The sequence below is a fragment of the Excalfactoria chinensis genome, chromosome 11, assembly GCF_039878825.1.
Source record: "Excalfactoria chinensis isolate bCotChi1 chromosome 11, bCotChi1.hap2, whole genome shotgun sequence".
NCBI lineage: Eukaryota > Metazoa > Chordata > Aves > Galliformes > Phasianidae > Excalfactoria > Excalfactoria chinensis.
This window is the reverse complement of record NC_092835.1, coordinates 30,378-56,885: the sequence shown is the minus strand read 5'-3', so window position 1 is coordinate 56,885 and position 26,508 is coordinate 30,378. Positions and strand designations below refer to the sequence as shown.

Sequence of the window (26,508 nt, the reverse complement as noted above, 5' to 3'; positions counted from 1 at the left end):
GTTTTGTTCCAGTTTCATACTTAAAATATTCAAGAATGTCAGTTTTTGATTGATATTAAGGGAACAAGATATAAACTAATTCCCCCCTCCCTGCTGGAATAACCACAGTGGTTCTGTTGTAAAAGGCTTAAGCAGTAGGTTGTCATTTTGATAGGTTTCTTAGAGCTTTGCAGTGGTAGACTTTGCAGTCAAATGCTTGAATCGAAATGTTGGCACAGATTGCAAAACCTTGGGATGCAAAAAACAAGGTGTGAAAACTTTGGAGTTGCTGTTGAAATTGCATGTTAATGCTTTCCCAGTTGTGTTTTAATACTGCAACACACTTGATTACTTCAGTGCAATTTGCGTAATTATCCCCTTTCTTCAACAGGTTTTGTTATTGAAGAAATAACTGAGAAATGTAAGGTGCCTTTCTGAATGTATTGCATTTGAGAGTGGACAGTACAGGTATCCCGTTAGGGCTAATGGAAGAACGTTGTGCTATCTCTTATTTAGGATAAACCCAAAGAGTTTCATCAGTGTCCCGACTGTCATCTGCCATAGGATGTTCCTGTCTCTCTGGATGGGTCCCTTGAGAGTTTATCCCTGGGTGTCTGTAGGGCTGCAGCCATTGCTCCCAGATTTTCCTGGTTGCCCCCAGAGCTGTTAGTAGGGTGTGTGGCTGTGAGCACCTTCAGGGTGTGTAGCTGTATGGGAGATTGGTAATCACAGCCCGAACCTCTGATTAATCAGCTGAGGCAAGTGTGGGGTCAGCTGTGGGAGCACAGGTGAGAGTGATGGAGCTGTGCTCCTGGAAGGGGTGGAGCTCGACTCCATCCCCTCTGAGACCTCATTGAAGGGCTGATCCCACTGAGGCAGCATCTCTTGGAGATTGCTCTCCAGTGAGGACTGCCCCAGCTTCTGCAGCCAAGGCACCACCACTGGTGAGTTTTCCTTTGCTTATTCCTTCTGTACATTTGCTACCATCTGTATAGTAACAACCAGTGCAGTAGCCGTTCTGCAGCAGGGCTGATGCTGGTTGTGATCTCAGTGAGAAAGACACGAAGGCTGCACAAAATGTGTGTTAAGATGCTATTGGTTGAAATGGTGTAAATGATTCCGTGTCCTTCAGATGAGGGAAAGCCGGAGCTGGGTGGAAGCGGTGACACCTCCAGGAAGGGCGCTGTGTGCGGGGCGGAGATCATTGCGTTGTATTGCTTCTTTAAATGCTTTTAAAGCGTGAAGATGGTACATTGATGGGGCGGAAGTGACGTTACTGCGCATGACCAAAATGGCGACCTCCTCTTGCCGCGTTATATCCCACAATGCACCTTGCCGGAATAGACGCTACTGCGCATGACCAAAATGGCGACCTTCTCTTGCCGCGTTATATCCCACAATGCACCGCGCTGGAAGGGCCGCTACTGCGCATGACCAAAATGGCGACCTCCTATTTTAGCGGCGTTCTCTCCCGCCTTTGGCGCGCCCCGCGGTTTCTCGTCCGTTCTCCCTCAGCCGAACCCCGCGGGAGCAGACAAGGAGCCTCCATCGGCGGAGCGGTTTGTGCGTGGGATCAGGGCAGCCCGTCAGCCGGACGGAGCCGTCCTACGCGGGGTAGAAGCGCAGCGATGGTCGCTGCCCCCGGCCGGGTGAGCTCCCGGGTCCGGTTGGTTCCGGCTGGGGTAGAAAAGCTGCCGGCAGTTCCTGCCCGGGGAACAACAGTCGGACCGTGGAACAGCGTTTGGACGCAGGGAAAAGTCCGGGAGCGTCGCAGCAGGAGCTGCAGGTTGTTGCCTCGTTGCTGTTCTCAGCCATGGCAACGATAACGGTGTGTTCGTGCTGCTGTTCCCATCTATTGCTTATGGCCAGGTACCGTGTATTGCAGTCAGTGCTATCAAAGCGCTTGAAAGAAGGCCTGCAGCTCTGACGCAGTGCAGTGTGAAGTCGGCAGTGTGTGTGACTGAGTATGAAATAGATGGTCGTCTATTGTTGGTTTACTTATGATATATAGAATTGCTGCTAATAGCCCCCTATAGCCCCCCATCATCCCATTGCCCCCTATAGCCCCCCATCTCCTCATTATCCCCTATAGCCCCCTATAGCCCCCCATCAACCCCTTTATTCCCTATAGCCCCCCATCACCCCATTGCCTCCTATAGCCCCCCATCACCCCGTTGCCCCCTATAGCCAACACACCCTCGATATCACCCCAATAGCATTACCCAACAGTCACCAGTTGTCTCTGGGGACAGATTGGAATCAAAACACGTGGGCTATCGTAGCTCATCTGCTGATCAACTTCCCCTTGCTGCACACGCAGACCGCACTGCCTGCCAGTCATTGCCATGCCTGTATTGGAGCTGTGAGCTCACAGCCCAGAGCAGTGATGGAGCACCTGGGGAGGGGAGGGGTGGAGCACAGCTGGAAGCAATTCCCAGCACCAGCTGAGGCTGAGCCCGGCTCCAGCCCAACCTGGGCACATTGAAGGGCTGGAAGGCAGAGAGGCAGCATCTCCTCCTGGAGCCTGCCTGCTTAGGAGTGTGGGGGTGAGCCATGGAGTGGGGTGAGTGGTCCCTTCCTTATTTTAAGGCTGTGTTTTTCTCTTTTTAGTGGATCCTGACTCCATTTGAGGGCTGGCAGCGGCAGGAGCAGCATCTGTACCTGATTGCTTCCTTGGGAGTGTGGGCTGTTTGTCTTTGCAATGTGGTGAGTGATTCCTTTATTTTGGGGCTGGGAGCTCTGTTTTTTTCAGGGGGTTGTGACCATATTTAAGGGGTGCCACCTGCATGGGACACATATCTCCTTGCAGACTGTTTTCTGTGGGGTGAGCCCCGCTCCTCGGGAAGGGGTGAGTGATTCCTGCCTTATTGCAGGGCTGTGATCTGCCCCTGTTGGGGCTCATAGCTGCATTGGAAGGCTGGCAGCCATGAGGGCAGTATCTCTCCTTGGGGACTGCTTCCTTTGGAGTGTGGGGTGAGCTCTGGGCCTTGGATTGGGGTGAGGGGTTCTTTATGTCAGGACTGTGCTGCCCTCATTTCTGGGGCAGCCTGACCACATTGAAGTGTCAGCAGCTGTAAGGGTGGTGTTTCTCCCTGGAGTTTGCCTCCTGCGGGCTGTGGGTGAGTGTTTGTCTTTGGTTTCTGCTTTGTTTCAGGGCTGTGAGCTCTGCCATTTTTAGGTATCCCGACCACTGCAGTGCCTGCTTGTGCAAAAGGTGCTGCCCTGCACATGTGGGTAGTGCCTTCATTGTTGCATTGTGTCCAACAGGTGCCAGCAGAGCCCTGAGAGATGTGCAGCTCCTGATGAGAACAGCGAGGAACAGAAACCTGCATTGCCTGGAACGCCTCGGAACTCAACTTTGCTGGCCGGGAATTGCCTGCCCAGCAGATAAGAGCAGCACACACTGACTGTGTTGGATCTGTTCCATACTGAGACCCAAGGTAACGTTCCAGAGCTCATTTCTGCACTTCAGTGCTTAATTCTTATTGCAGTGCCCTTCTTGCTGCCCCCAAATGCAGCCATTGCCTTTTGCTGCCCCCAAATGCAGCCATCTCTTTCTGCCCCCCAAGTCCAGCCTGTGTGTCGTGCCCCATAAGTGCCGCCATCACGTTCTGCCCCCCAAGTCCAGCCATCGTATTCTGCCCCTCAAGTTCGTTTCTGTTCCCCCATGGCTCCATTCAGTTCTTTATTGCTGCTGTTGCTCCTCCGTTGCAGTTCTGCGTTGTGTCCACAAGGCGGCGCTGTTGTAGCTCCCATTGCTGTTAATAGGGCTGCAATGCAAAGGGAGATTCAGACTGCTGCTATTAATGTCCTCTATGGTCACTATGGGGTTTAATGGGCGCTATGGGGTTTTATGGGATCATTTGGGGCCTTTATGGGGTCTCTATGGGGTTTAATGGGGCCTTTGGGGCCTTAGGGTGTCCGATGGGGTTTAATGGGGTCTTATGGGATCCCTATGGGGGTTTAATAAGGGCCTATGGGATGTTATGGGGTCCTTATGGGGCTTAATGGGATCTTCTGGGATATTTATGGGGCATGATGTGTGTGTGTGTGTGTGCGTGTGTGTGTGTGTGTATGTATGTGTGCATATACCCCATAAGACCTCACTGGCTCCCATAGAGACCCCATAGGCCCCATTTGAACCCCATAGGACCCCATAGAGACCCCATAGGCCCTAATTGGAACCCATAGGTCCCATTTGAACCCCATAGGACCCCATAAGACCCATTTGAACTCCATAGGACCCCATAGAGACCCCAGAAGACCCCATAGGCCTCCATTAAACCCAATAGAGAACTGATGTGAGATGTGTGTCTGTGTGTGTGTCTGTGTGTGTCTGTGTGTGTGTCTGTATAATGGCCTTATATCCCATAGCTGGATGGAGTTTTGTCCCTATGCTGTTCCTGTTGTGTGTTGGTGCCTTTATGAGCCATCCCTGCCTTATACCCCATATCCATCCTGTTGTTCCTATTGCAGTGCTGATGCCTTTATTAACCATCCCTTATACCCCATATCCATCCTGTTGTTCCTATTGCAGTGCTGATGCCTTTATTAATCCTCCCTGCTTTCCATCCTCACATGCTGCAGGTTGGATTCCTCCACTGAGTCCAGATTGTTGCCGCTCCGCATCCATGTGTGTCAGCTCAGCATCTGTGTGCACAATGAAACACCAGTCACCGATTGGCTGCAGGATCATCCCATTGGCTGCTGGACCCCATTGTGCACCACAGACCCCACTGTGTGCTGTAGGATCATCCCATTGGGTGTAAGATCATCCCATGGGCTGCAGGACCCCATTGTGTGCTGTAGGATCGTCCCATTGTGTGCTGTAGGATCATCTATCTCCATCGTCATCACCTTCATCACCATAATAATGGCCTATTGCTAATTAATAATGCTCCATCACTAATACTACTCCATTGCTAATTAATATTATTCCATCACTAATAATTTGCCATTGGCAATTAATCATTCTCCATTGAGAATTAATAATAGTCCATCGATATTAATACTGAATCAATAACTAATAATGCTCCATCATTACTTAATAACATTCCATTGCTAATTACTAATAGTCCATTGCTAATAATGCTGAAATTCAATAATAATGCTGTAGTGCTTTAATAATGTTACATCGCTCATTAAGAATGCTCCATCAAATACTAGTACTGTTCTATAGCTAATAAAGTTCCACTGGTATTAATAAGACTCCATTGCCAATAAATAAGACTCGACTGATAATAAATATAACTCCACAGCTAATTAGTAAGACCCAATTGCTAATAAATAAGACTGCATTGCCAATATCTAAGACACCACTGCCAATAAATATAACTCCATTGCCAATAAATAAGGCTCCATTGCCAATCAGTAGGACTCCATTGTCAATAAATAAGACTCAATTGCTAATTAGTAAGACTATATTGCGAATAAATAAGATTCCACTCCTAATAAATAAGACTCCATTGCTTATAATTATGACTCCTTTTCTTGAAGAGTCCATTGCCAATAAGTAAGACTCCATTGCTAATTAAACATTCCTAATAAATGAGACTTCATTGTCAATAATTAAGACTCTATTGCCAACAGACAAGACTACAATGCTAATTAGTAAGACTCTATAGCTAATAAATGAGACTCCATTGCTAATAAATATAACTCCATTAAGACTTAAGACTCCATTGCCATTAAATAAGAGTCCATTGCCAATAAGTAAGAGTGTATTGATTGTAAGGCTCCATTGCCCATAAATGAGACTCCATTGCCAATCAAAAGGATTAATTGAAATAAAACTATATTTTCGGAAATATAAACTAATAAACTAACAACTAATAAAAGTATATTGCCGGAAGGGACGCTACTGCGCATGTCCAAAATGACGGCGGAAAAGCGGTACTGCGCATATCCAAAATGGCGACACCCCCCTATTTTGGCGGGATATCCCATAATGCACCGCGGCAGAAGAAAAGCTACTGCGCATGACCAAAATGGCGACCCCCCCCAATTTTGGCGGGATATCCCAGAATGCACCGCGGCAGAAGGGAGGCTACTGCGCATGTCCAAAATGGCGGCGGAAAAGCTCATTATACCCCCCATTATACCCTATGGGCCCCATTAAACCCTATGGGCCCCATTATACCCTATGGGCTCCATTATAGCGCCGCCTTGTGGCTGTTAATGGTATTGCAGGCCCCATTAATCCCTATGGTCCTCATTAAACCCTATGGACCCCATTAAACCCTATGGGCTCCGTTATAGCGCCGCCTTGTGGCTGTTAATGGTATTGCAGCCCCCATTATACCCTATGGGCCCCATTAAAACCTATGGGCCCCATTAAACCCTATGGGCTCCATTATAGCGCCGCCTTGTGGCTGTTAATGGTATTGCAGGCCCCATTAAACCCTATGGGCTCCGTTATAGCTTATGTTAGAGCGCCGCCTTGTGGCTGTTAATGGTATTGCAGGCCCCATTAAACCCTATGGTCCCCATTAAACCCTATGGACCCCATTAAACCCTATGGGCTCCGTTATAGCGCCGCCTTGTGGCTGTTAATGGTATTGCAGCCCCCAATATACCCTATGGGCCCCATTAAAACCTATGGGCCCCATTAAACCCTATGGGCTCCATTATAGCGCCGCCTTGTGGCTGTTAATGGTATTGCAGGCCCCCATTATAAGTATAGGAAGGGGCGTGGCTTAGTGCCTCATTAGCATACGAGGCCCCGCCCCTTTGGACTCCAGCCTATTGGGGGCGTGGTTTCATCGTTCATTAGCATATGAGACTGAGGCTCCGCCCTTTGGATTCAAGCCTATTGGGTGCGTGGCTTCATGCCTCATTAGCATATGAGGCCTCGCCCACGTATGAGACTAGAAGGGGGCGGAGCTTCATGCCTCATTAGCCTAGAGCAGTGAAGCTCCGCCCCTTTGGGGGGTGTGGCTTCAGTCCTCATTAGCATACGACACTGAGGCCCCGCCCCTTTGGACTCGAGCCTATTGTGAGCGTGGATTCCTAGATCATTAGCATATAGTAAGTAGGCGTGGCTTCGTGCCTCATTAGCATACGATACTGAGGCTCCGCCCCTTTAGGCAAAACCTATTGGGGGCGTGGCTTCATGCCTCATTAGCATACAGTAGTGAGGCTCCGCCCCTTTGGGGGCGTGGCTTCATAACTCATTAGCATACGATGATAAGGCCCCCGCCCCTTTAGACTCGAGGGGGCGTGGCTTCACGCCTCATTAGCATACGGTGATAAGGCCCCGCCCCTTTCTACTTGAGGGGGCGTGGCTCAAGCCTGGAAGGGGCGGGGCTTCAGTCCTCATTAGCATATAATAACTAGGTCCCGCCCCCTTGGATAAGCTCATTAGCATACGGCAATGAGGCTCCGCCCCTTTGGACTCCAGCCTACCGGGGGTGTGGCTTCATGGCTCATTAGCATATGGGGCTCTGCCCCTTTAGACTGAAGACTGCAGACCCCATTAAACCCTATGGGCCCCATTAAACCCTATGGGCCCCATTAAACCCTATGGGCTCCATTAAACCCTATGGGCTCCATTATAGCGCCGCCTTGTGGCTGTTAATGGTATTGCAGCCCCCATTATACCCTATGGGCCCCATTAAACCCTATGGGCCCCATTATACCCTATGGGCCCCATTATACCCTATGGGCTCCATTATAGCGCCGCCTTGTGGCTGTTAATGGTATTGCAGGCCCCATTAAACCCTATGGGCTCCATTAAACCCTATGTTGTCCCATATAGCTTATGTTAGAGCGCCACCTGGTGGCCGCTATTGGTATTGCAGGCCCCATTAATCCCTATGGTCCCCATTAAACCCTATGGACCCTATTAAACCCTATGGGCTCCGTTATAGCGCCGCCTTGTGGCTGTTAATGGTATTGCAGCCCCCATTATACCCTATGGGCCCCATTAAAACCTACGGGCCCCATTAAACCCTATGGGTTCCGTTATAGCGCTGCCTTGTGGCTGTTAATGGTATTGCAGGCCCCCATTATATCCTATGGGCCCCTTTAAACCCTATGGGCTCTATAGCTACTGCGCATGTCCAAAATGGCGGCGATTAACAGCGCTACTGCGCATGTCCAAAATGGCGTCCTCCAATTTTGGCGGGATATCCCACAATGCACCGCGGCAGAGGGGACGTTACTGCGCATGTCCAAAATGGCGTCGGAAAAGCGCTACTGCGCATGTCCAAAATGGCGTCCTCCAATTTTGGCGGGATATCCCACAATGCACCGCGGCAGAGGGGACGCTACTGCGCATGTCCAAAATGGCGGCGGAGAAGCGCTACTGCGCATGTCCAAAATGGCGTCCTCCAATTTTGGCGGGATATCCCACAATGCACCGCGGCAGAAGGGACGCTACTGCGCATGTCCAAAACGGCGGCGAAAACAGCGCTACTGCGCATGTCCAAAATGGCGTCCTCCAATTTTGGCGGGATATCCCACAATGCACCGCGGCAGAGGGGACGCTACTGCGCATGTCCAAAATGGCGTCGGAGAAGCGCTACTGCGCATGTCCAAAATGGCGTCCTCCAATTTTGGCGGGATATCCCACAATGCACCGCGGCAGAAGGGACGCTACTGCGCATGTCCAAAATGGCGGCGAAAACAGCGCTACTGCGCATGTCCAAAATGGCGTTCTCCAATTTTGGCGGGATATCCCATAATGCACCGCTGCAGAAGGGGACGCTACTGCGCATGTCCAAAATGGCGGCGGAAAAGCGCTACTGCGCATGTCCAAAATGGCGTCCTCCAATTTTGGCGGGATATCCCACAATGCACCGCGGCAGAGGGGACGCTACTGCGCATGTCCAAAATGGCGGCGAAAACAGCGCTACTGCGCATGTCCAAAATGGCGTCCTCCAATTTTGGCGGGATATCCCACAATGCACCGCGGCGGAAGGGACGCTACTGCGCATGTCCAAAATGGCGGCGGAGAAGCACTACTGCGCATGTCCAAAATGGCGTCCTCCAATTTTGGCGGGATATCCCACAATGCACCGCGGCAGAAGGGACGCTACTGCGCATGTCCAAAATGGCGGCGGAGAAGCGCTACTGCGCATGTCCAAAATGGCGTCCTCCAATTTTGGCGGGATATCCCACAATGCACCGCGGCAGAAGGGACGCTACTGCGCATGTCCAAAATGGCGGCGGAGAAGCGCTACTGCGCATGTCCTAAATGCCGACCTCCTCCTGCCGCGTTATATCCCACAATGCACTGCGCTGGAAGGAACGCTATTGCGCATGTCCAAAATGGCGGCGGAAAAGCGCTACTGCGCATGTCCAAAATTGCGGCGGAAAAGCGCTACTGCGCATGACCAAAATGGCGACCTCCTATTTTAGCGGCGTTGTATCCCGCCTTTGGCGCGCCCTGCGGTTTCTCGTTCGTTCTCCCTCAGCCGAACCCCGCGGGAGCAGACAAGGAGCCTCCATCGGCGGAGCGGTTTGTGCGTGGGATCAGGGCAGCCCGTCAGCCGGACGGAGCCGTCCTACGCGGGGTAGAAGCGCAGCGATCGTCGCTGCCCCCGGCCGGGTGAGCTCCCGGGTCCGGTTGGTTCCGGCTGGGGTAGAAAAGCTGCCGGCAGTTCCTGCCCGGGGAACAACAGTCGGACCGTGGAACAGCGTTTGGACGCAAGGAAAAGTCCGGGAGCGTCGCAGCAGGAGCTGCAGGTTGTTGCCTCGTTGCTGTTCTCAGCCATGGCAACGATAACGGTGTGTTCGTGCTGCTGTTCCCATCTATTGCTTATGGCCAGGTACCGTGTATTGCAGTCAGTGCTATCAAAGCGCTTGAAAGAAGGCCTGCAGCTCTGACGCAGTGCAGTGTGAAGCCGGCAGTGTGTGTGACTATGAAATAGATGGTCGTCTATTGTTGGTTTACTTATGATATATAAAATTGCTGCTAATGTCCCCCTATAGCCCCCCATCATCCCATTGCCCCCTATAGCCCTCCATTGCTTAGGAGTGTGGGGGTGAGCCATGGAGTGGGGTGAGTGTTCCCTTCCTTGTGGGGTGGGGTGAGTGTTCCCTTCCTTGTGGAGTGGGGTGAGTGATTCCTTCCTTGTGGGGTGGGGTGAGTGTTCCCTTCCTTATGGGGTGAGCCATGGAGTGGGGTGAGTGATCCTTTCCTTATTTTAAGGCTGTGTTTTTCTCTTTTTAGTGGATCCTGACCCCATTTCAGGGCTGGCAGCGGCAGGAGCAGCATCTGTACCTGATTGCTTCCTTGGGAGTGTGGGCTGTTTGTCTCTGGAATGAGGTGAGTGATTCCTTTATTTTGGGGCTGGGAGCTCTGTTTTTCTCAGGGGGTTGTGACCATATTTAAGGGGTGCCACCTGCATGGGACACATATCTCCTTGCAGACTGTTTTCTGTGGGGTGAGCCCCGCTCCTCGGGAGGGGGTGAGTGATTCCTGCCTTATTGCAGGGCTGTGATCTGCCCCTGTTGGGGCTCATAGCTGCATTGGAAGGCTGGCAGCCATGAGGGCAGTATCTCTCCTTGGGGACTGCTTCCTTTGGAGTGTGGGGTGAGCTCTGGGCCTTAGATTGGGGTGAGGGGTTCTTTATGTCAGGGCTGTGCTGCCCTCATTTCTGGGGCAGCCTGACCACATTGAAGTGTCAGCAGCTGTAAGGGTGGTGTTTCTCCCTGGAGTTTGCCTCCTGCGGGCTGTGGGTGAGTGTTTGTCTTTGGTTTCTGCTTTGTTTCAGGGCTGTGAGCTCTGCCATTTTTAGGTATCCCGACCACTGCAGTGCCTGCTTGTGCAAAAGGTGCTGCCCTGCACATGTGGGTAGTGCCTTCATTGTTGCATTGTGTCCAACAGGTGCCAGCAGAGCCCTGAGAGATGTGCAGCTCCTGATGAGAACAGCGAGGAACAGAAACCTGCATTGCCTGGAACGCCTCGGAACTCAACTTTGCTGGCCGGGAATTGCCTGCCCAGCAGATAAGAGCAGCACACACTGACTGTGTTGGATCTGTTCCATACTGAGACCCAAGGTAACGTTCCAGAGCTCATTTCTGCACTTCAGTGCTTAATTCTTATTGCAGTGCCCTTCTTGCTGCCCCCAAATGCAGCCATTGCCTTTTGCTGCCCCCAAATGCAGCCATCTCTTTCTGCCCCCCAAGTCCAGCCTGTGTGTCGTGCCCCATAAGTGCCGCCATCACGTTCTGCCCCCCAAGTCCAGCCATCGTATTCTGCCCCTCAAGTTCGTTTCTGTTCCCCCATGGCTCCATTCAGTTCTTTATTGCTGCTGTTGCTCCTCCGTTGCAGTTCTGCGTTGTGTCCACAAGGCGGCGCTGTTGTAGCTCCCATTGCTGTTAATAGGGCTGCAATGCAAAGGGAGATTCAGACTGCTGCTATTAATGTCCTCTATGGTCACTATGGGGTTTAATGGGCGCTATGGGGTTTTATGGGATCATTTGGGGCCTTTATGGGGTCTCTATGGGGTTTAATGGGGCCTTTGGGGCCTTAGGGTGTCCGATGGGGTTTAATGGGGTCTTATGGGATCCCTATGGGGGTTTAATAAGGGCCTATGGGATGTTATGGGGTCCTTATGGGGCTTAATGGGATCTTCTGGGATATTTATGGGGCATGATGTGTGTGTGTGTGTGTGTGCGTGTGTGTGTGTGTGTGTGTGTGTGTGCATATACCCCGTAAGACCTCACTGGCCCCCATAGAGACCCCATAGGCCCCATTTGAACCCCATAGGACCCCATAGAGACCCCATAGGCCCTAATTGGAACCCATAGGTCCCTTTTGAACCCCATAGGACCCCATAAGACCCATTTGAACTCCATAGGACCCCATAGAGACCCCAGAAGACCCCATAGGCCTCCATTAAACCCAATAGAGAACTGATGTGAGATGTGTGTCTGTGTGTGTGTCTGTGTGTGTGTCTGTATAATGGCCTTATATCCCATAGCTGGATGGAGTTTTGTCCCTATGCTGTTCCTGTTGTGTGTTGGTGCCTTTATGAGCCATCCCTGCCTTATACCCCATATCCATCCTGTTGTTCCTATTGCAGTGCTGATGCCTTTATTAACCATCCCTTATACCCCATATCCATCCTGTTGTTCCTATTGCAGTGCTGATGCCTTTATTAACCATCCCTTATACCCCATATCCATCCTGTTGTTCCTATTGCAGTGCTGATGCCTTTATTAATCCTCCCTGCTTTCCATCCTCACATGCTGCAGGTTGGATTCCTCCACTGAGTCCAGATTGTTGCCGCTCCGCATCCATGTGTGTCAGCTCAGCATCTGTGTGCACAATGAAACACCAGTCACCGATTGGCTGCAGGATCATCCCATTGGCTGCTGGACCCCATTGTGCACCACAGACCCCACTGTGTGCTGTAGGATCATCCCATTGGGTGTAAGATCATCCCATGGGCTGCAGGACCCCATTGTGTGCTGTAGGATCGTCCCATTGTGTGCTGTAGGATCGTCCCATTGTGTGCTGTAGGATCATCTATCTCCATCGTCATCACCTTCATCACCATAATAATGGCCTATTGCTAATTAATAATGCTCCATCACTAATACTACTCCATTGCTAATTAATATTAATACCCTTGTGGCCGCTGAGGGTATTGCAGCTCCCATTAAACCCTATGGTCCCGATTAAACCCTATGGGCTCCATTAAACCCTATGGGCTCCGTTATAGCTCCGCCTTGTGGCTGTTAATGGTATTGCAGCCCCCATTATACCCTATGGGCCCCATTAAACCCTATGGGCCCCATTAAATCCTATGGACACCATTAAACCCTATGGGCTCCGTTATAGCGCTGCCTTGTGGCTGATAATGGTATTGCAGGCCCCCATTAAACCCTATGGGCCCCATTAAACCCTATGGGCCCCATTAAAACCTATGGGCCTCATTAAACCCTATGGGCTCCATTATAGCGCCGCCTTGTGGCTGTTAATGGTATTGCAGGCCCCCATTATACCCTATGGGCCCCATTATACCCTATGGGCCCCATTATACCCTATGGGCCCCATTATACCCTATGGGCCCCATTAAACCCTATGAGCTCGTTATAGCGCCGCCTTGTGGCTGTTAATGATATTGCAGGCCCCATTAAACCCTATGGGCCCCATTATACCCTATGGGCCCCATTATACCCTATGGGCCCCATTAAACCCTATGAGCTCGTTATAGCGCCGCCTTGTGGCTGTTAATGATATTGCAGCCCCCATTATACCCTATGGGCCCCATTAAACCCTATGGGCTCTATTATAGCGCCACCTTGTGGCCGCTGAGGGTATTACAGACCCCATTAATCCCTATGAGCCCCATTAAACCCCATGGGCCCCATTAAACCCTAGAGGCCCCATTATACTCTATGGGGTCCCATTATTCCCTATGGGGTCCCATATAGCTTATGATAGAGAGCCACCTTGTGGCCATTGTGGGTATTGCAGGCCCCCATTAAACCCTATGGGCCCCATTATACCCTATGGGCCCCATTAAACCCTATGGGCCCCATTATACCCTATGGGCCCCATTAACCCTATAGGATCCCATATAGCTTATGTTAGAGCGCCACCTTGTGGCCATTGTAGGTATTGCAGGCCCCATTAAACCCTATGGGCCCCATTAAACCCTATGGGCCCCATTATACCCTATGGGGTCCCATATAGCTTATGTTAGAACGCCACCTGGTGGCCGCTATAGGTATTGCAGGCCCCATTAATCCCTATGGGCCCCATTAAAACCTATGGGCCCCATTAAACCCTATGGGCTCCATTATAGCGCCGCCTTGTGGCTGTTAATGGTATTGCAGCCCCCATTATACCCTATGGGCCCCATTAAACACTATGGGCTCCATTATAGCGCCACCTTGTGGCCGCTGAGGGTATTGCAGGTCCCCATTAAACCCTATGGCCGCGATTAAACCCTATGGGCTCCATTATAGCGCCGCCTTGTGGCTGTTAATGGTATTGCAGGCCCCCATTATACCCTATGGGCCCCATTAAACCCTATGGGCTCCATTAAACCCTATGGGGTCCCATATAGCTTATGATAGAGCGCCACCTGGTGGCCGCCCCTTTGGACTCCAGCCTACCGGGGGTGTGGCTTCATGGCTCATTAGCATATGGGGCTCCGCCCCTTTAGACTGGAGACTGCAGACCCCATTAAACCCTATGGGCCCCATTAAACCCTATGGGCCCCATTAAACCCTATGGTCCCGATTAAACCCTATGGGCTCCATTATAGCGCCACCTTGTGGCTATTGAGAGTATTACAGGCCCCCATTAAACCCTATGGGCCCCATTAAACCCTATGGGCTCCATTATAGCGCCGCCTTGTGGCTGTTAATGGTATTGCAGCCCCCATTATACCCTATGGGCCCCATTAAACCCTATGGGCTCTATTATAGCGCCACCTTGTGGCCGCTGAGGGTATTGCAGCTCCCATTAAACCCTATGGTCCCGATTAAACCCCATGGGCTCCATTATAGCGCCGCCTTGTGGCTGTTAATGGTATTGCAGGCCCCCATTATACCCTATGGGCCCCATTAAACCCTATGGGCTCTATTGCCAACAGACAAGACTACAATGCTAATTAGTAAGACTCTATAGCTAATAAATGAGACTCCATTGCTAATAAATATAAGTCCATTAAGACTTAAGAGTCCATTGCCATTAAATAAGAGTCCATTGCCAATAAGTAAGAGTGTATTGATTGTAAGGCTCCATTGCCCATAAATGAGACTCCGTTGCCAATCGAAAAGATTAATTGAAATAAAACTATATTTTCGGAAATATAAACTAATAAACTAATAAACAAACAACTAATAAAAGTATATTGCCGGAGGGGACGCTACTGCGCATGTCCAAAATGGCGGCGGAGAAGCGCTACTGCGCATGTCCAAAATGGCGTCCTCCAATTTTGGCGGGATATCCCACAATGCACCGCGGCGGAAGGGACGCTACTGCGCATGTCCAAAATGGCGGCGGAGAAGCGCTACTGCGCATGTCCAAAATGGCGTCCACCAATTTTGGCGGGATATCCCACAATGCACCGCGGCAGAAGGGACGCTACTGCGCATGTCCAAAATGGCGTCGGAGAAGCGCTACTGTGCATGCTTAAAATGGCGTCCTCCAATTTTGGCGGGATATCCCACAATGCCCCGCGGCAGAAGGGACGCTACTGCGCATGTCCAAAATGGCGGCGGAGAAGCGCTACTGCGCATGTCCAAAATGGCGTCCTCCAATTTTGGCGGGATATCCCACAATGCACCGCGGCGGAAGGGGCGCTACTGCGCATGTCCAAAATGGCGGCGGAGAAGCGCTACTGCGCATGTCCAAAATGGCGTCCTCCAATTTTGGCGGGATATCCCACAATGCACCGCGGCAGAAGGGACGCTACTGCGCATGTCCAAAATGGCGGCGAAAACAGCGCTACTGCGCATGTCCAAAATGGCGTCCTCCAATTTTGGCGGGATATCCCACAATGCACCGCGGCAGAAGGGACGCTACTGCGCATGTCCAAAATGGCGGCGGAGAAGCGCTACTGCGCATGTCCAAAATGGCGTCCTCCAATTTTGGCGGGATATCCCACAATGCACCGCGGCAGAAGGGACGCTACTGCGCATGTCCAAAATGGCGGCGGAGAAGCGCTACTGCGCATGTCCTAAATGCCGACCTCCTCCTGCCGCGTTATATCCCACAATGCACTGCGCTGGAAGGAACGCTATTGCGCATGTCCAAAATGGCGGCGGAAAAGCGCTACTGCGCATGTCCAAAATTGCGGCGGAAAAGCGCTACTGCGCATGACCAAAATGGCGACCTCCTATTTTAGCGGCGTTGTATCCCGCCTTTGGCGCGCCCCGCGGTTTCTCGTCCGTTCTCCCTCAGCCGAACCCCGCGGGAGCAGACAAGGAGCCTCCATCGGCGGAGCGGTTTGTGCGTGGGATCAGGGCAGCCCGTCAGCCGGACGGAGCCGTCCTACGCGGGGTAGAAGCGCAGCGATCGTCGCTGCCCCCGGCCGGGTGAGCTCCCGGGTCCGGTTGGTTCCGGCTGGGGTAGAAAAGCTGCCGGCAGTTCCTGCCCGGGGAACAACAGTCGGACCGTGGAACAGCGTTTGGACGCAAGGAAAAGTCCGGGAGCGTCGCAGCAGGAGCTGCAGGTTGTTGCCTCGTTGCTGTTCTCAGCCATGGCAACGATAACGGTGTGTTCGTGCTGCTGTTCCCATCTATTGCTTATGGCCAGGTACCGTGTATTGCAGTCAGTGCTATCAAAGCGCTTGAAAGAAGGCCTGCAGCTCTGACTCAGTGCAGTGTGAAGCCGGCAGTGTGTGTGACTATGAAATAGATGGTCGTCTATTGTTGGTTTACTTATGATATATAAAATTGCTGCTAATGTCCCCCTATAGCCCCCCATCATCCCATTGCCCCCTATAGCCCTCCATTGCTTAGGAGTGTGGGGGTGAGCCATGGAGTGGGGTGAGTGATCCCTTCCTTGTGGGGTGGGGTGAGTGTTCCCTTCCTTGTGGGGTGGGGTGAGTGTTCCCTTCCTTGTGGAGTGGGGTGAGTGATTCCTTCCTTGTGGGGTGGGGTGAGTGTTCCCTTCCTTATGGGGTGAGCCATGGAGTGGGGTGAGTGATCCTTTCCTTATTTTAAGGCTGTGTTTTTCTCTTTTTAGTGGATCCTGACCCCATTTCAGGGCTGGCAGCGGCAGGAGCAGCATCTGTACCTGATTGCTTCCTTGGGAGTGTGGGCTGTTTGTCTCTGGAATGAGGTGAGTGATTCCTTTATTTTGGGGCTGGGAGCTCTGTTTTTCTCAGGGGGTTGTGTCCATATTTAAGGGGTGCCACCTGCAAGGGACACATATCTCCTTGCAGACTGTTTTCTGTGGGGTGAGCCCTGCTCCTCGGGAAGGGGTGAGTGATTCCTGCCTTATTGCAGGGCTGTGATCTGCCCCTGTTGGGGCTCATAGCTGCATTGGAAGGCTGGCAGCCATGAGGGCAGTATCTCTCCTTGGGGACTGCTTCCTTTGGAGTGTGGGGTGAGCTCTGGGCCTTGGATTGGGGTGAGGGGTTCTTTATGTCAGGGCTGTGCTGCCCTCATTTCTGGGGCAGCCTGACCACATTGAAGTGTCAGCAGCTGTAAGGGTGGTGTTTCTCCCTGGAGTTTGCCTCCTGCGGGCTGTGGGTGAGTGTTTGTCTTTGGGATGGGGTGAATGTTTTCTGCTTTGTTTCAGGGCTGTGAGCTCTGCCATTTTTAGGTATCCCGACCACTGCAGTGCCTGCTTGTGCAAAAGGTGCTGCCCTGCACATGTGGGTAGTGCCTTCATTGCTGTATTGTGTCCAACAGGTGCCAGCAGAGCCCTGAGAGATGTGCAGCTCCTGATGAGAACAGCGAGGAACAGAAACCTGCATTGCCTGGAATGGCCCTGAACCAGCTTTGCTGACCGGTAACTCTCAGGCCAGCAGATAAGAGCAGCACACACTGACTGTGTTGGATCTGTTCCATACTGAGACCCAAGATAATGTTCCAGAGCTCATTTATGCACTTCAGTGCTTAATTCTTATTGCAGTGCCCTTCTTGCTGCCCCCAAATGCAGCCATTGCCTCTTGCCCCCCAAGTGCTGCCATCTCTCTCTGCCCCCCAAGTACAGCCTGTGTGTCGTGCCCCATAAGTGCCGCCATCACATTCTGCCCCCCAAGTTCGTTTCTGTTCCCCCATGGCTCCATTCAGTTCTTTATTGCTGCTGTTGCTCCTCCGTTGCAGTTCTGCGTTGTGTCCACAAGGCGGCGCTGTTGTAGCTCCCATTGCTGTTAATAGGGCTGCAATGCAAAGGGAGATTCAGACTGCTGCTATTAATGTCCTCTATGGTCACTATGGGGTTTAATGGGCGCTATGGGGTTTTATGGGATCATTTGGGGCCTTTATGGGGTCTCTATGGGGTTTAATGGGGCCTTTGGGGCCTTAGGGTGTCCGATGGGGTTTAATGTGGTCTTATGGGATCCCTATGGGGGTTTAATAAGGGCCTATGGGATGTTATGGGGTCCTTATGGGGCTTAATGGGATCTTCTGGGATATTTATGGGCCATGATGTGTATGTGTGTGTGTGTATGTGTGTGTGTGTATGTGTGTGTGTGTGTGTGTGTGTGTGTGTGCATATACCCCATAAGACCTCACTGGCCCCCATAGAGACCCCATAGGCCCCATTTGAACCCCATAGGACCCCATAGAGACCCCATAAGACCCCATAGGCCTCCATTAAACCCCATAGAGACCTGATGTGAGATGTGTGTCTGTGTGTGTCTGTGTGTGTCTGTGTGTGTCTGTGTGTGTCTGTGTGTGTCTGTGTGTGTCTGTGTCTGTGTGTCTGTGTCTGTGTGTCTGTGTCTGTGTGTCTGTGTCTGTGTGTCTGTGTCTGTGTGTCTGTGTCTGTGTGTCTGTGTCTGTGTGTCTGTGTCTGTGTGTCTGTGTCTGTGTGTCTGTGTGTGTCTGTATAATGGCCCTATATCCCATAGCTGGATGGCGTTTTGTCCCTATGCTGTTCCCGTTGTGTGTTGGTGCCTTTATGAGCCATCCCTGCCTTATACCCCATATCCATCCTGTTGTTCCTATTGCAGTGCTGATGCCTTTATTAACCATCCCTTATACCCCATATCCATCCTGTTGTTCCTATTGCAGTGCTGATGCCTTTATTTAATCCTCCCTGCTTTCCATCCTCACATGCTGCAGGTTGGATTCCTCCACTGAGTCCAGATTGTTGCCGCTCCGCATCCATGTGTGTCAGCTCAGCATCTGTGTGCACAATGAAACACCAGTCACCGATTGGCTGCAGGATCATCCCATTGGCTGCTGGACCCCATTGTGCACCACTGACCCCACTGTGTGCTGTAGGATCATCCCATGGGCTGCTGGACCCCACTGTGTGGTGTAGGATCATCCCATGGGCTGCAGGACCCCATTGTGTGCTGTAGGATCATCCCATTGGGTGTAGGATCATCCCATGGGCTGCAGGACCCCATTGTGTGCTGTAGGATCATCCCATTGTGTGCTGTAGGATCATCCCATTGGCTGCTGGACCCCATTGTTTGCATTCTGCCACCAGGTGACCCGGCGATGTGAAGTTGTTCTCACTGTCTCATGACACCGTGGGAAATAACTTCAAGTTATGACTGGGGGCCTGAGGAAGAAGGCCAGGAGGTCCCAAGGGTCAGGCTGTGATCATTAGAATAGAAGTCTAAGAGGTCTCCCAGGGGCACAGGCGAATCCAAGGCTCTGCAAAACTAAGATCTCAACTAAGTGTGGGCAGCTTGGGGATAAATACCTTAGAAAATGGAATGGATTGGAGACCATCCAGCTTCTGCCTTGGGAGACTTAACACTTCCTAGGTTAAGCTAGCCTTGAATTGAACCAAAAGTAATAAAAAGTTCCTCAATCATCTGTTGTTCTGGGCTTTTCTGTTATGGTGTTTTCTAAGACTGCTTGTATTTCTTTTTGCTCTGTACGGAGATACTTGAGCCAGTGGTATGGGAATAAAAGCGACAGGATGGGTTTGGCAATTAAACAACTAAAAAGTTTCAATAAAGATCTACAAAAACGTGAGGATTCTCAGTAAAATATCTTTCATTCTGGAAAAGTCAAGGAAATCATGAAACCATAAGGAAGAAGAAAGAAGTTCTGTAACACACTGCGTGTGTGTGTATCTGCGTGTGTGTACACCTGCGTGTGTGTACACCTGCGTGTGTGTACACCTGCGTGTGTGTACATCTGCGTGTGTGTACATCTGCGTGTATATCTGTGTGTGTGTATATCTGTGTGTGTGTATATCTGCGTGTGTGTGTATATCTCTGTGTATGTATATCTCTGTGTGTGTATGTTATTGTGTGTGTATATCTGTGTGTGAATGTCTGTGTGTGTGTATCTGTGTGCATGTATCTGTGCGTGTATCTGTGTGTGTGTATCTGCGTGAGTGTGTGTCTGCGTGAGTGTATCTGCGTGAGTGTATCTGCGTGAGTGTGTATCTGCGTGTGTTTATATCTGCGTGAGTTTATATCTGCGTGAGTTTATATCTGCGTGAGTTTATATCTGCGTGTGCTTATATCTGCGTGTGCTTATATCTGCATGTATATCTGTGTGTGTGTATATCTGTGCGTGTATATATCTGTGTTTCTATATATCTGTGTATGTATCTGTGTGTGCATGTCTCTGTGTGTGTATCTGTGTGTGTATATCTGTGTTTGTATCTGTGTCTATATATCTCTGTGTGTATTTCTGTGTTTGAATATATCTGTGTGTGTATGTCTGTGTGTGTATATCTGTGTCTACATATATCTGTGAGTGTATATCTCTGTGTGTGTATATCTGTGGGTATATATCTGTGTCTGTATCTGTGTGTATATAACTGTGTGTTTATATCTGTGTTTGTATATATCTCTGTGTGTATCATTGTGTGTATGTCTGTATGTGTATAAATCTGTGTGTGTATATCTGTGTCTGTATATATCTTTGTGTGTATATCTGTGTTAATATATATCAGTGTGTGCATGTCTGTGTGTGTATATATCTGTATATATCTGTGTGTGTGTATATCTGTGTTTGTATATCTATGTATTTATCTCTGTGTGTATCTGTGTGTGTTTATCTGTGTGTCTGTATTTGTGTGTGTGTATATCTGTGTGTCTATATCTGTGTGTGTGTATATATGTGTGTGTGTATATATCTGTGTGTGCATATATCTGTGTGTGTATCTGTGTTTGTATATCTGTGTTTGTATCAGTGTGTTTGTATCTGTGTGTGTATATCTGTGTGAGTATATTTGTGTTTATATCTGTGTGTGTATATAACAGTGTGTGTATATATCTGTGTATGTATTTCTGTGTGTGTGTATCTGTGTGTATGTCTGTGTGTATGTATATCTGTGTATGTATGTCTTTGGGTATATATCTGTGTGTGTGAATATCTGTGTTTCTGTCTGTGCCTGTATATCTGTGTGTGTATATCTGTGTTTGTATATATCTCTGTGTGTATCAGTGTGTGTATGTCTGTGTGTTTATATATGTGTGTCTATATATCTGTGTGTGTTTATCTGTGCCTGTATATTTTTGTGCCTGTATATATCTGTACCTGTATATATCTGTTTGTGTGTATATCTGTGTGTATATATCTGTGTGTGTGTATATCTGCGTGTGTATGTCTGTGTGTGTATATCTGTTTGTGTATATCTGTGTGTGTGTGTATATCTGTGTGTGCATATATATCTGTGTGTGTATATATCTGTTTGTGTGTATATCTCTTTGTGTATGTCTGTGTGTGATTATATCTGTGATTATATCTGTGTGTGTGTATATCTGTGTTTGTATCTGTGTGTATATATTTCTGTGTGTATATATGTGTTTTTATATATCTGTGTGAGTGTATATCTTTGCGTGTATATCTTTGTGTGTATCTGTGTGTGTGTATGTCTGTGTGTGTATGTCTGTGTGTGTATGTCTGTGTGTGTGTATATCTGTGTGTGTGTATATCTGTGTTTGTATCTGTGTGTATATATTTCTGTGTGTATATATGTGTTTGTATCTGTGTGTGTATATCTGTGTGTATATATCTGTGTGAGTATATCTGTGTGAGTATATTTGAGGTTGTATCTGTGTGTGTATATATCCGAGTTTGTACATATCTGTGTGTGTATATCTGTGTGTGTATATCTGTGTCTGTATATATCTTTGTATGTATATCTGTGTCTGTATATCTTTTTATATATGTGTTTGTATATATCTCTGTGTGTATTAGTGTGTATGTCTGTGTGTGTATATATATCTCTGTGTGTATATATCTGTGTCTGTATATTTGTGCCTGTATATATCTGTCTGTATTTCTGTGTGTCTGTATTTCTGTGTGTGTATATCCATGATTGTATATATCTCTGTGTGTATCTGTGTGTGTATATCTTTGTGTGTCTATATCTGTGTGAGTATATCTGTGTGAGTATATTTGAGGTTGTATCTGTGTGTGTGTATCTGTGTGTGTATCTGTGTGTGTCTATATCTGTGAGTGCATATATCTGTGTGTGTATATCTGATAAGGAAAATGGTAAAATCCTCAGCCAATATGCTACTCATTTATCCCCTGTACAGCCCCGAACCATGACCCATGTAGGGGTGTTAGACTTTGTGAAATCATAAACAGTAGAGTAAGACAAAAATAGTGCTGACATTGTTATTTAGTAGTTAATAAGTTGGTGATCATGAGACAGATGGAATGGACTGGTCTAGCTTGGATAGCTCGGATGAAAGAAGACCATGAGACAGGTGGAATGGACTGGTCAAGACCGGATAGCTTAGATGAAAGAAGAATAACACGCGAAGCATGAAAACCGGCGCGAACCAGATCCTAAGATGGGAAACAGCATCGAGAAGAAGAACTGATGATCTATTAATAATTAGTCTTAAGAATGGATAAATAAGTGATGTAATGTTTTTCTGATCATATAAATATAGGACCTTCGTATAGCTTGAATGTCATTCACTAGGAGTGACCCGAGCTCTGTATGTCTGTTGTACTGAGCTTGTTAATAAAATCAACACTAGAGTACCCACGAGTTTGAGTCTCTCCCTGGTGTCCCTGTCCGCAACAATATCTGTGTCAGTATATATATGTGTGTGTGTATATAATTGTGTGTATAAATCTGTGTGTGTGTATATCTGTGTGTGTCTGTATCTCTGTGTGTATATCTCTCTGTGTGTGTATATCTGTGTGTATACCTGTGTGTGTATGTCTGTGTGTGTATATATCTGTATGTGTACATATCTGTGTGTGTATATCTGTGTTTGTATCTGTGTGTATATATCTGTGTCTGTATATATCTGTGTGTATATATCTTTGTGTGTATATCTGTGTGTGTATATATCTCTGTGTATTAGTGTGTGTATGTCTGTGTATGTATATATCTGTGTGTGTATATATCTGTCTGTAAATATCTGTGTGTGTGTATATCTGTGTTTGTATATCAATGTTTGTATTTATCTCTGTGTGTATATTTCTGTGTCTATATCTGTGTGTGTGTATTTATGTGTGTGTGTATATCTGCATGTGTATATATCTGTGTGTCTATGTCTATGTGTGTATATCTGTGTGTGTATATCTGTGTGTGTATATCTCTGTGTGTATATCTGTGTTTGTATCTGTGTCTATATACCTCTGCGTGTATTTCTGTGTTTGAATATATCTTTGTGTGTATCAGTGTGTGTGTATGTCTTTGTGTGTATATATCTGTGTCTGTATATATCTGTGTGTGTATATCTGTATGTGTACATATCTGTGTGTGTATATCTGTGTTTGTATCTGTGTGTTTGTATCGGTGTGTTTGTATCTGTGTGTGTATATCTGTGTGAGTATATTTGTGTTTATATCTGTGTGTGTATATAACAGTGTGTGTATATATCCGTGTATGTATTTCTGTGTGTGTGTATATCTGTGTGTGTGTGTATCTGTGTGTAAGTCTGTCTGTGTGTTTACCTGTGTATGTATGTCTTTGGGTATATATCTGTGTGCGTGAATATCTGTGTTTCTATCTGTGCGTGTATATCTGTGTGTGTATATATATGTGTGTGTGTATATCTGTGTGTGTATATATCTGTGTTTGTATATCTGTGTGTGTATATCTGTGTGTGTATATCTGATTGTGTATATCTGATTGTGTATATCTGATTGTGTATATCTGATTGTGTATATCTGTTTGTAAATATCTGTGTGTGTATATCTGTGTGTGTATATATCTGTGTGCGTATATATCAGTGTGCGTATATAACTGTGTGCGTATATCTGTGTGTGTTTATCTCTGTGTGTGTATATCTGTGTGTGTGTATCTGTGTGTGTGTATCTGTGTGTGTATATCTCTGTGTGTATATCTGTGCGTGTATATCCGTGTGTGTATATCTGTGCGTGTATATCCGTGTGTGTATATATCTGTGTGTGTATATGTGTGTGTTTATATATCTGTTTTTATATATCTGTGTGTGTATATCTGTGTGTGTGTATATCTGTGTCTGTATATCTGTTTGTGTATAACTGTGAGTGTATATCTGTGTGTGTATATCTGTGTGAGTATATCTGTGTGTGTATATCTGTGTGTGTATATATCTGTTTTTGTATATCTATGTGTGTGTACATCTGTGTGTATATATCTGTGTCTGTATATCTGTGTGTGTATATATCTGTGTGTGTATATCTGAGTCTGTATATCTGTGTGTGTATGTCTGTGTGTGTATATATCTGTGTGTGTATGCCTGTGTATGTCTGTGTGTGTGTATATCTGTGTGTGTGTATGTCTGTGTGTGTATATCTGTGTGTGTATATCTGTTTGTATCTATCTGTGTGTGTATATATCTGTGTGTGTATATAAATGTGTGTATATAAATGTGTGTATATATCTGTGTGTATATATCTGTGTGTATATATCTGTGTGTGTATATCTGTGTGTGTATATATCTGTGTGTGTATGTCTGTGTGTATGTCTGTGCGCGTGTATATCTGTGCGCGTGTATATCTCTGTGCGTGTATATCTCTGTGCGTTTATATCTGTGTGTTTATATCTGTGCGTATCTTTGTGTATATCTGTGCGTGTATATATCTGTCTGTGTGTATATCTGTGCGTATATATCTGTGTGTGTATCTGTGTGTGTGTATAGTAATACACCCCTCACACCGCATACTCATCCTGTTGTTCCTATTGCAGTGCTGATGCCTTTATTAATCCGCCCTGCACGTTGGATTCCTCCACTGATTCCAGATTGTCGCCGCTCCGCATCCATGTGTGTCAGCTCAGCATCTGTGTGCACAATGAAACACCAGTCACCGATTGGCTGCAGCATCATCTTATTGCCTGCAGGACCCCATTGTGTGCGGTAGGATCATCCCGTGCCTGCAGGACCCCATTGTGTGCGGTAGGATCATCTATCTCCATCATCATCACCTCCATCATAATAATAATGGCCAATTGCTAATTAATAATGCTCCGTCAAATACTAATTCCGCTTTAGAGCTAGTAAAGTTCCAGTGCTAATAATAAGACTCCATTGCCAATAAATAAGACTCCATTGCTAATTAGTATCCATTGCCAATAAATGAAACTCCATTGCTAATAAGTAAGAGTCTATTTCCAATAAATAAGAATCCACTGCTAATTAGACTCCTTAGCTAATTACTATGACTCCATTACCAATAAATAAGACTCCACTGCCAATAAATAAGACTCCATTGCAAAGGAAGACTATATTGCTAATAAATAAGACTATATTGCTAATAAATAAGACTCCATTGCTAATAACTAAGACTGCATTGACAATAATTAAGATTCACTTCCTAATAAATAAGTCTCCATTGGTAATAATGAGATTCCATTGTGAATAAGTAAGGCTCCACTGCCAATTAATGAATATCCATTGCCAAGAAATTGAACTCCATTGCCAATAAATAGAACTCCAAGGCCAATAAATAAGACTCCATTGCTAATTAATAAGACTCCATTGCCAACAATTTAGACTCCTTTGACAACAATTAAGACTCCATTCCTCATTAGACTCCGCTGCCAATAAATAAGACTGCATTGCTTATAATTAAGACTCCATTGCTGATAAATAAGAGTTCATTGCTAATATGTAAGTCTGCATTGCAAATAAATAAGATTCCATTCCTAATAAATAAGACTCGTTTGCTAATACATAAGACTCCATTGTTAATAATTAAGACTCATTTGCTAATAAATTAAGAGGCTATTGCCAATAAATAAGACTCCACTGCTAATAAATAGGACTCCACTGCTAATAAATAAGACTCCACTGCTAATAAATAAGACTCCACTGCTAATAAATAAGACTCCATTGCTAAGTAGAAAGACTCCATAGCTAATAAAGAAAACTCCATTGCCAATAAATAGACTTTATTGCCAAGAAATAAGACTCCATTGCCAATAATAATACTATATTGCCAATGAAAAAGACTACATTGTGAATAATTAAGACACCATTCCCAATAATTAAGACCCTATTACCAATTAATAAGACTCCATTGGCAATAAATAAGACTCCTTTGGTAATATATAAGACTCCATTGCTAATTAGACTCCATTGCTAATAAATAAGAATCCATTGCATATAAATAAGTCTCCATTGCCAATGAATAAGACTCCATTGCTAATAAAGAAGTATCCATTGCCTATAAATGAGACTCAATTACCAGTAAATAAGAGTCCATTGTTAATAAATAAGATTCCATTGCCAATTATTAAGACTATATTGCTAATAAATAATACTCCATTGCTAATTATACTCCTTTGTTACTAAGATTCCATTGCTAATTAATAATGCTGCGTAGCTAATAATAAGACTCCACTGCCCATAAATATAACTCCATATTCAATAAATAAGACTCCATATCCAGTAAATAAGACAACATTTCTAATAAATAAGACTCCATAGCTCATAAATAAGACTCCTTTGCTAATTAGAATCCATTGCCAATAAATAACACTTCACTGCTAATAAATAAGACTCCACTGCC

General features: G+C 47.2%; 1 long non-coding RNA gene across 5 annotated transcripts; it reads left to right on the top strand.

The window, feature by feature from the left end:
• The first annotated feature begins 2,605 nt into the window (after positions 1-2,605).
• LOC140257206 (uncharacterized) lies at positions 2,606-19,557 on the top strand. Of its 5 annotated transcripts, XR_011904987.1 has the most exons (7): positions 2,606-2,685; positions 3,247-3,419; positions 10,154-10,249; positions 10,811-10,983; positions 16,637-16,732; positions 17,308-17,407; positions 18,688-19,557. It is a non-coding gene; the product is annotated as an uncharacterized lncRNA (long non-coding RNA). The 5 variants fall into 5 exon arrangements; XR_011904988.1 differs by lacking the exons at positions 2,606-2,685; positions 3,247-3,419 and adding an exon at positions 9,366-9,708; XR_011904985.1 differs by lacking the exons at positions 2,606-2,685; positions 3,247-3,419 and having other exon boundaries at positions 9,366-10,249.
• The last annotated feature ends 6,951 nt before the right edge of the window (positions 19,558-26,508 follow it).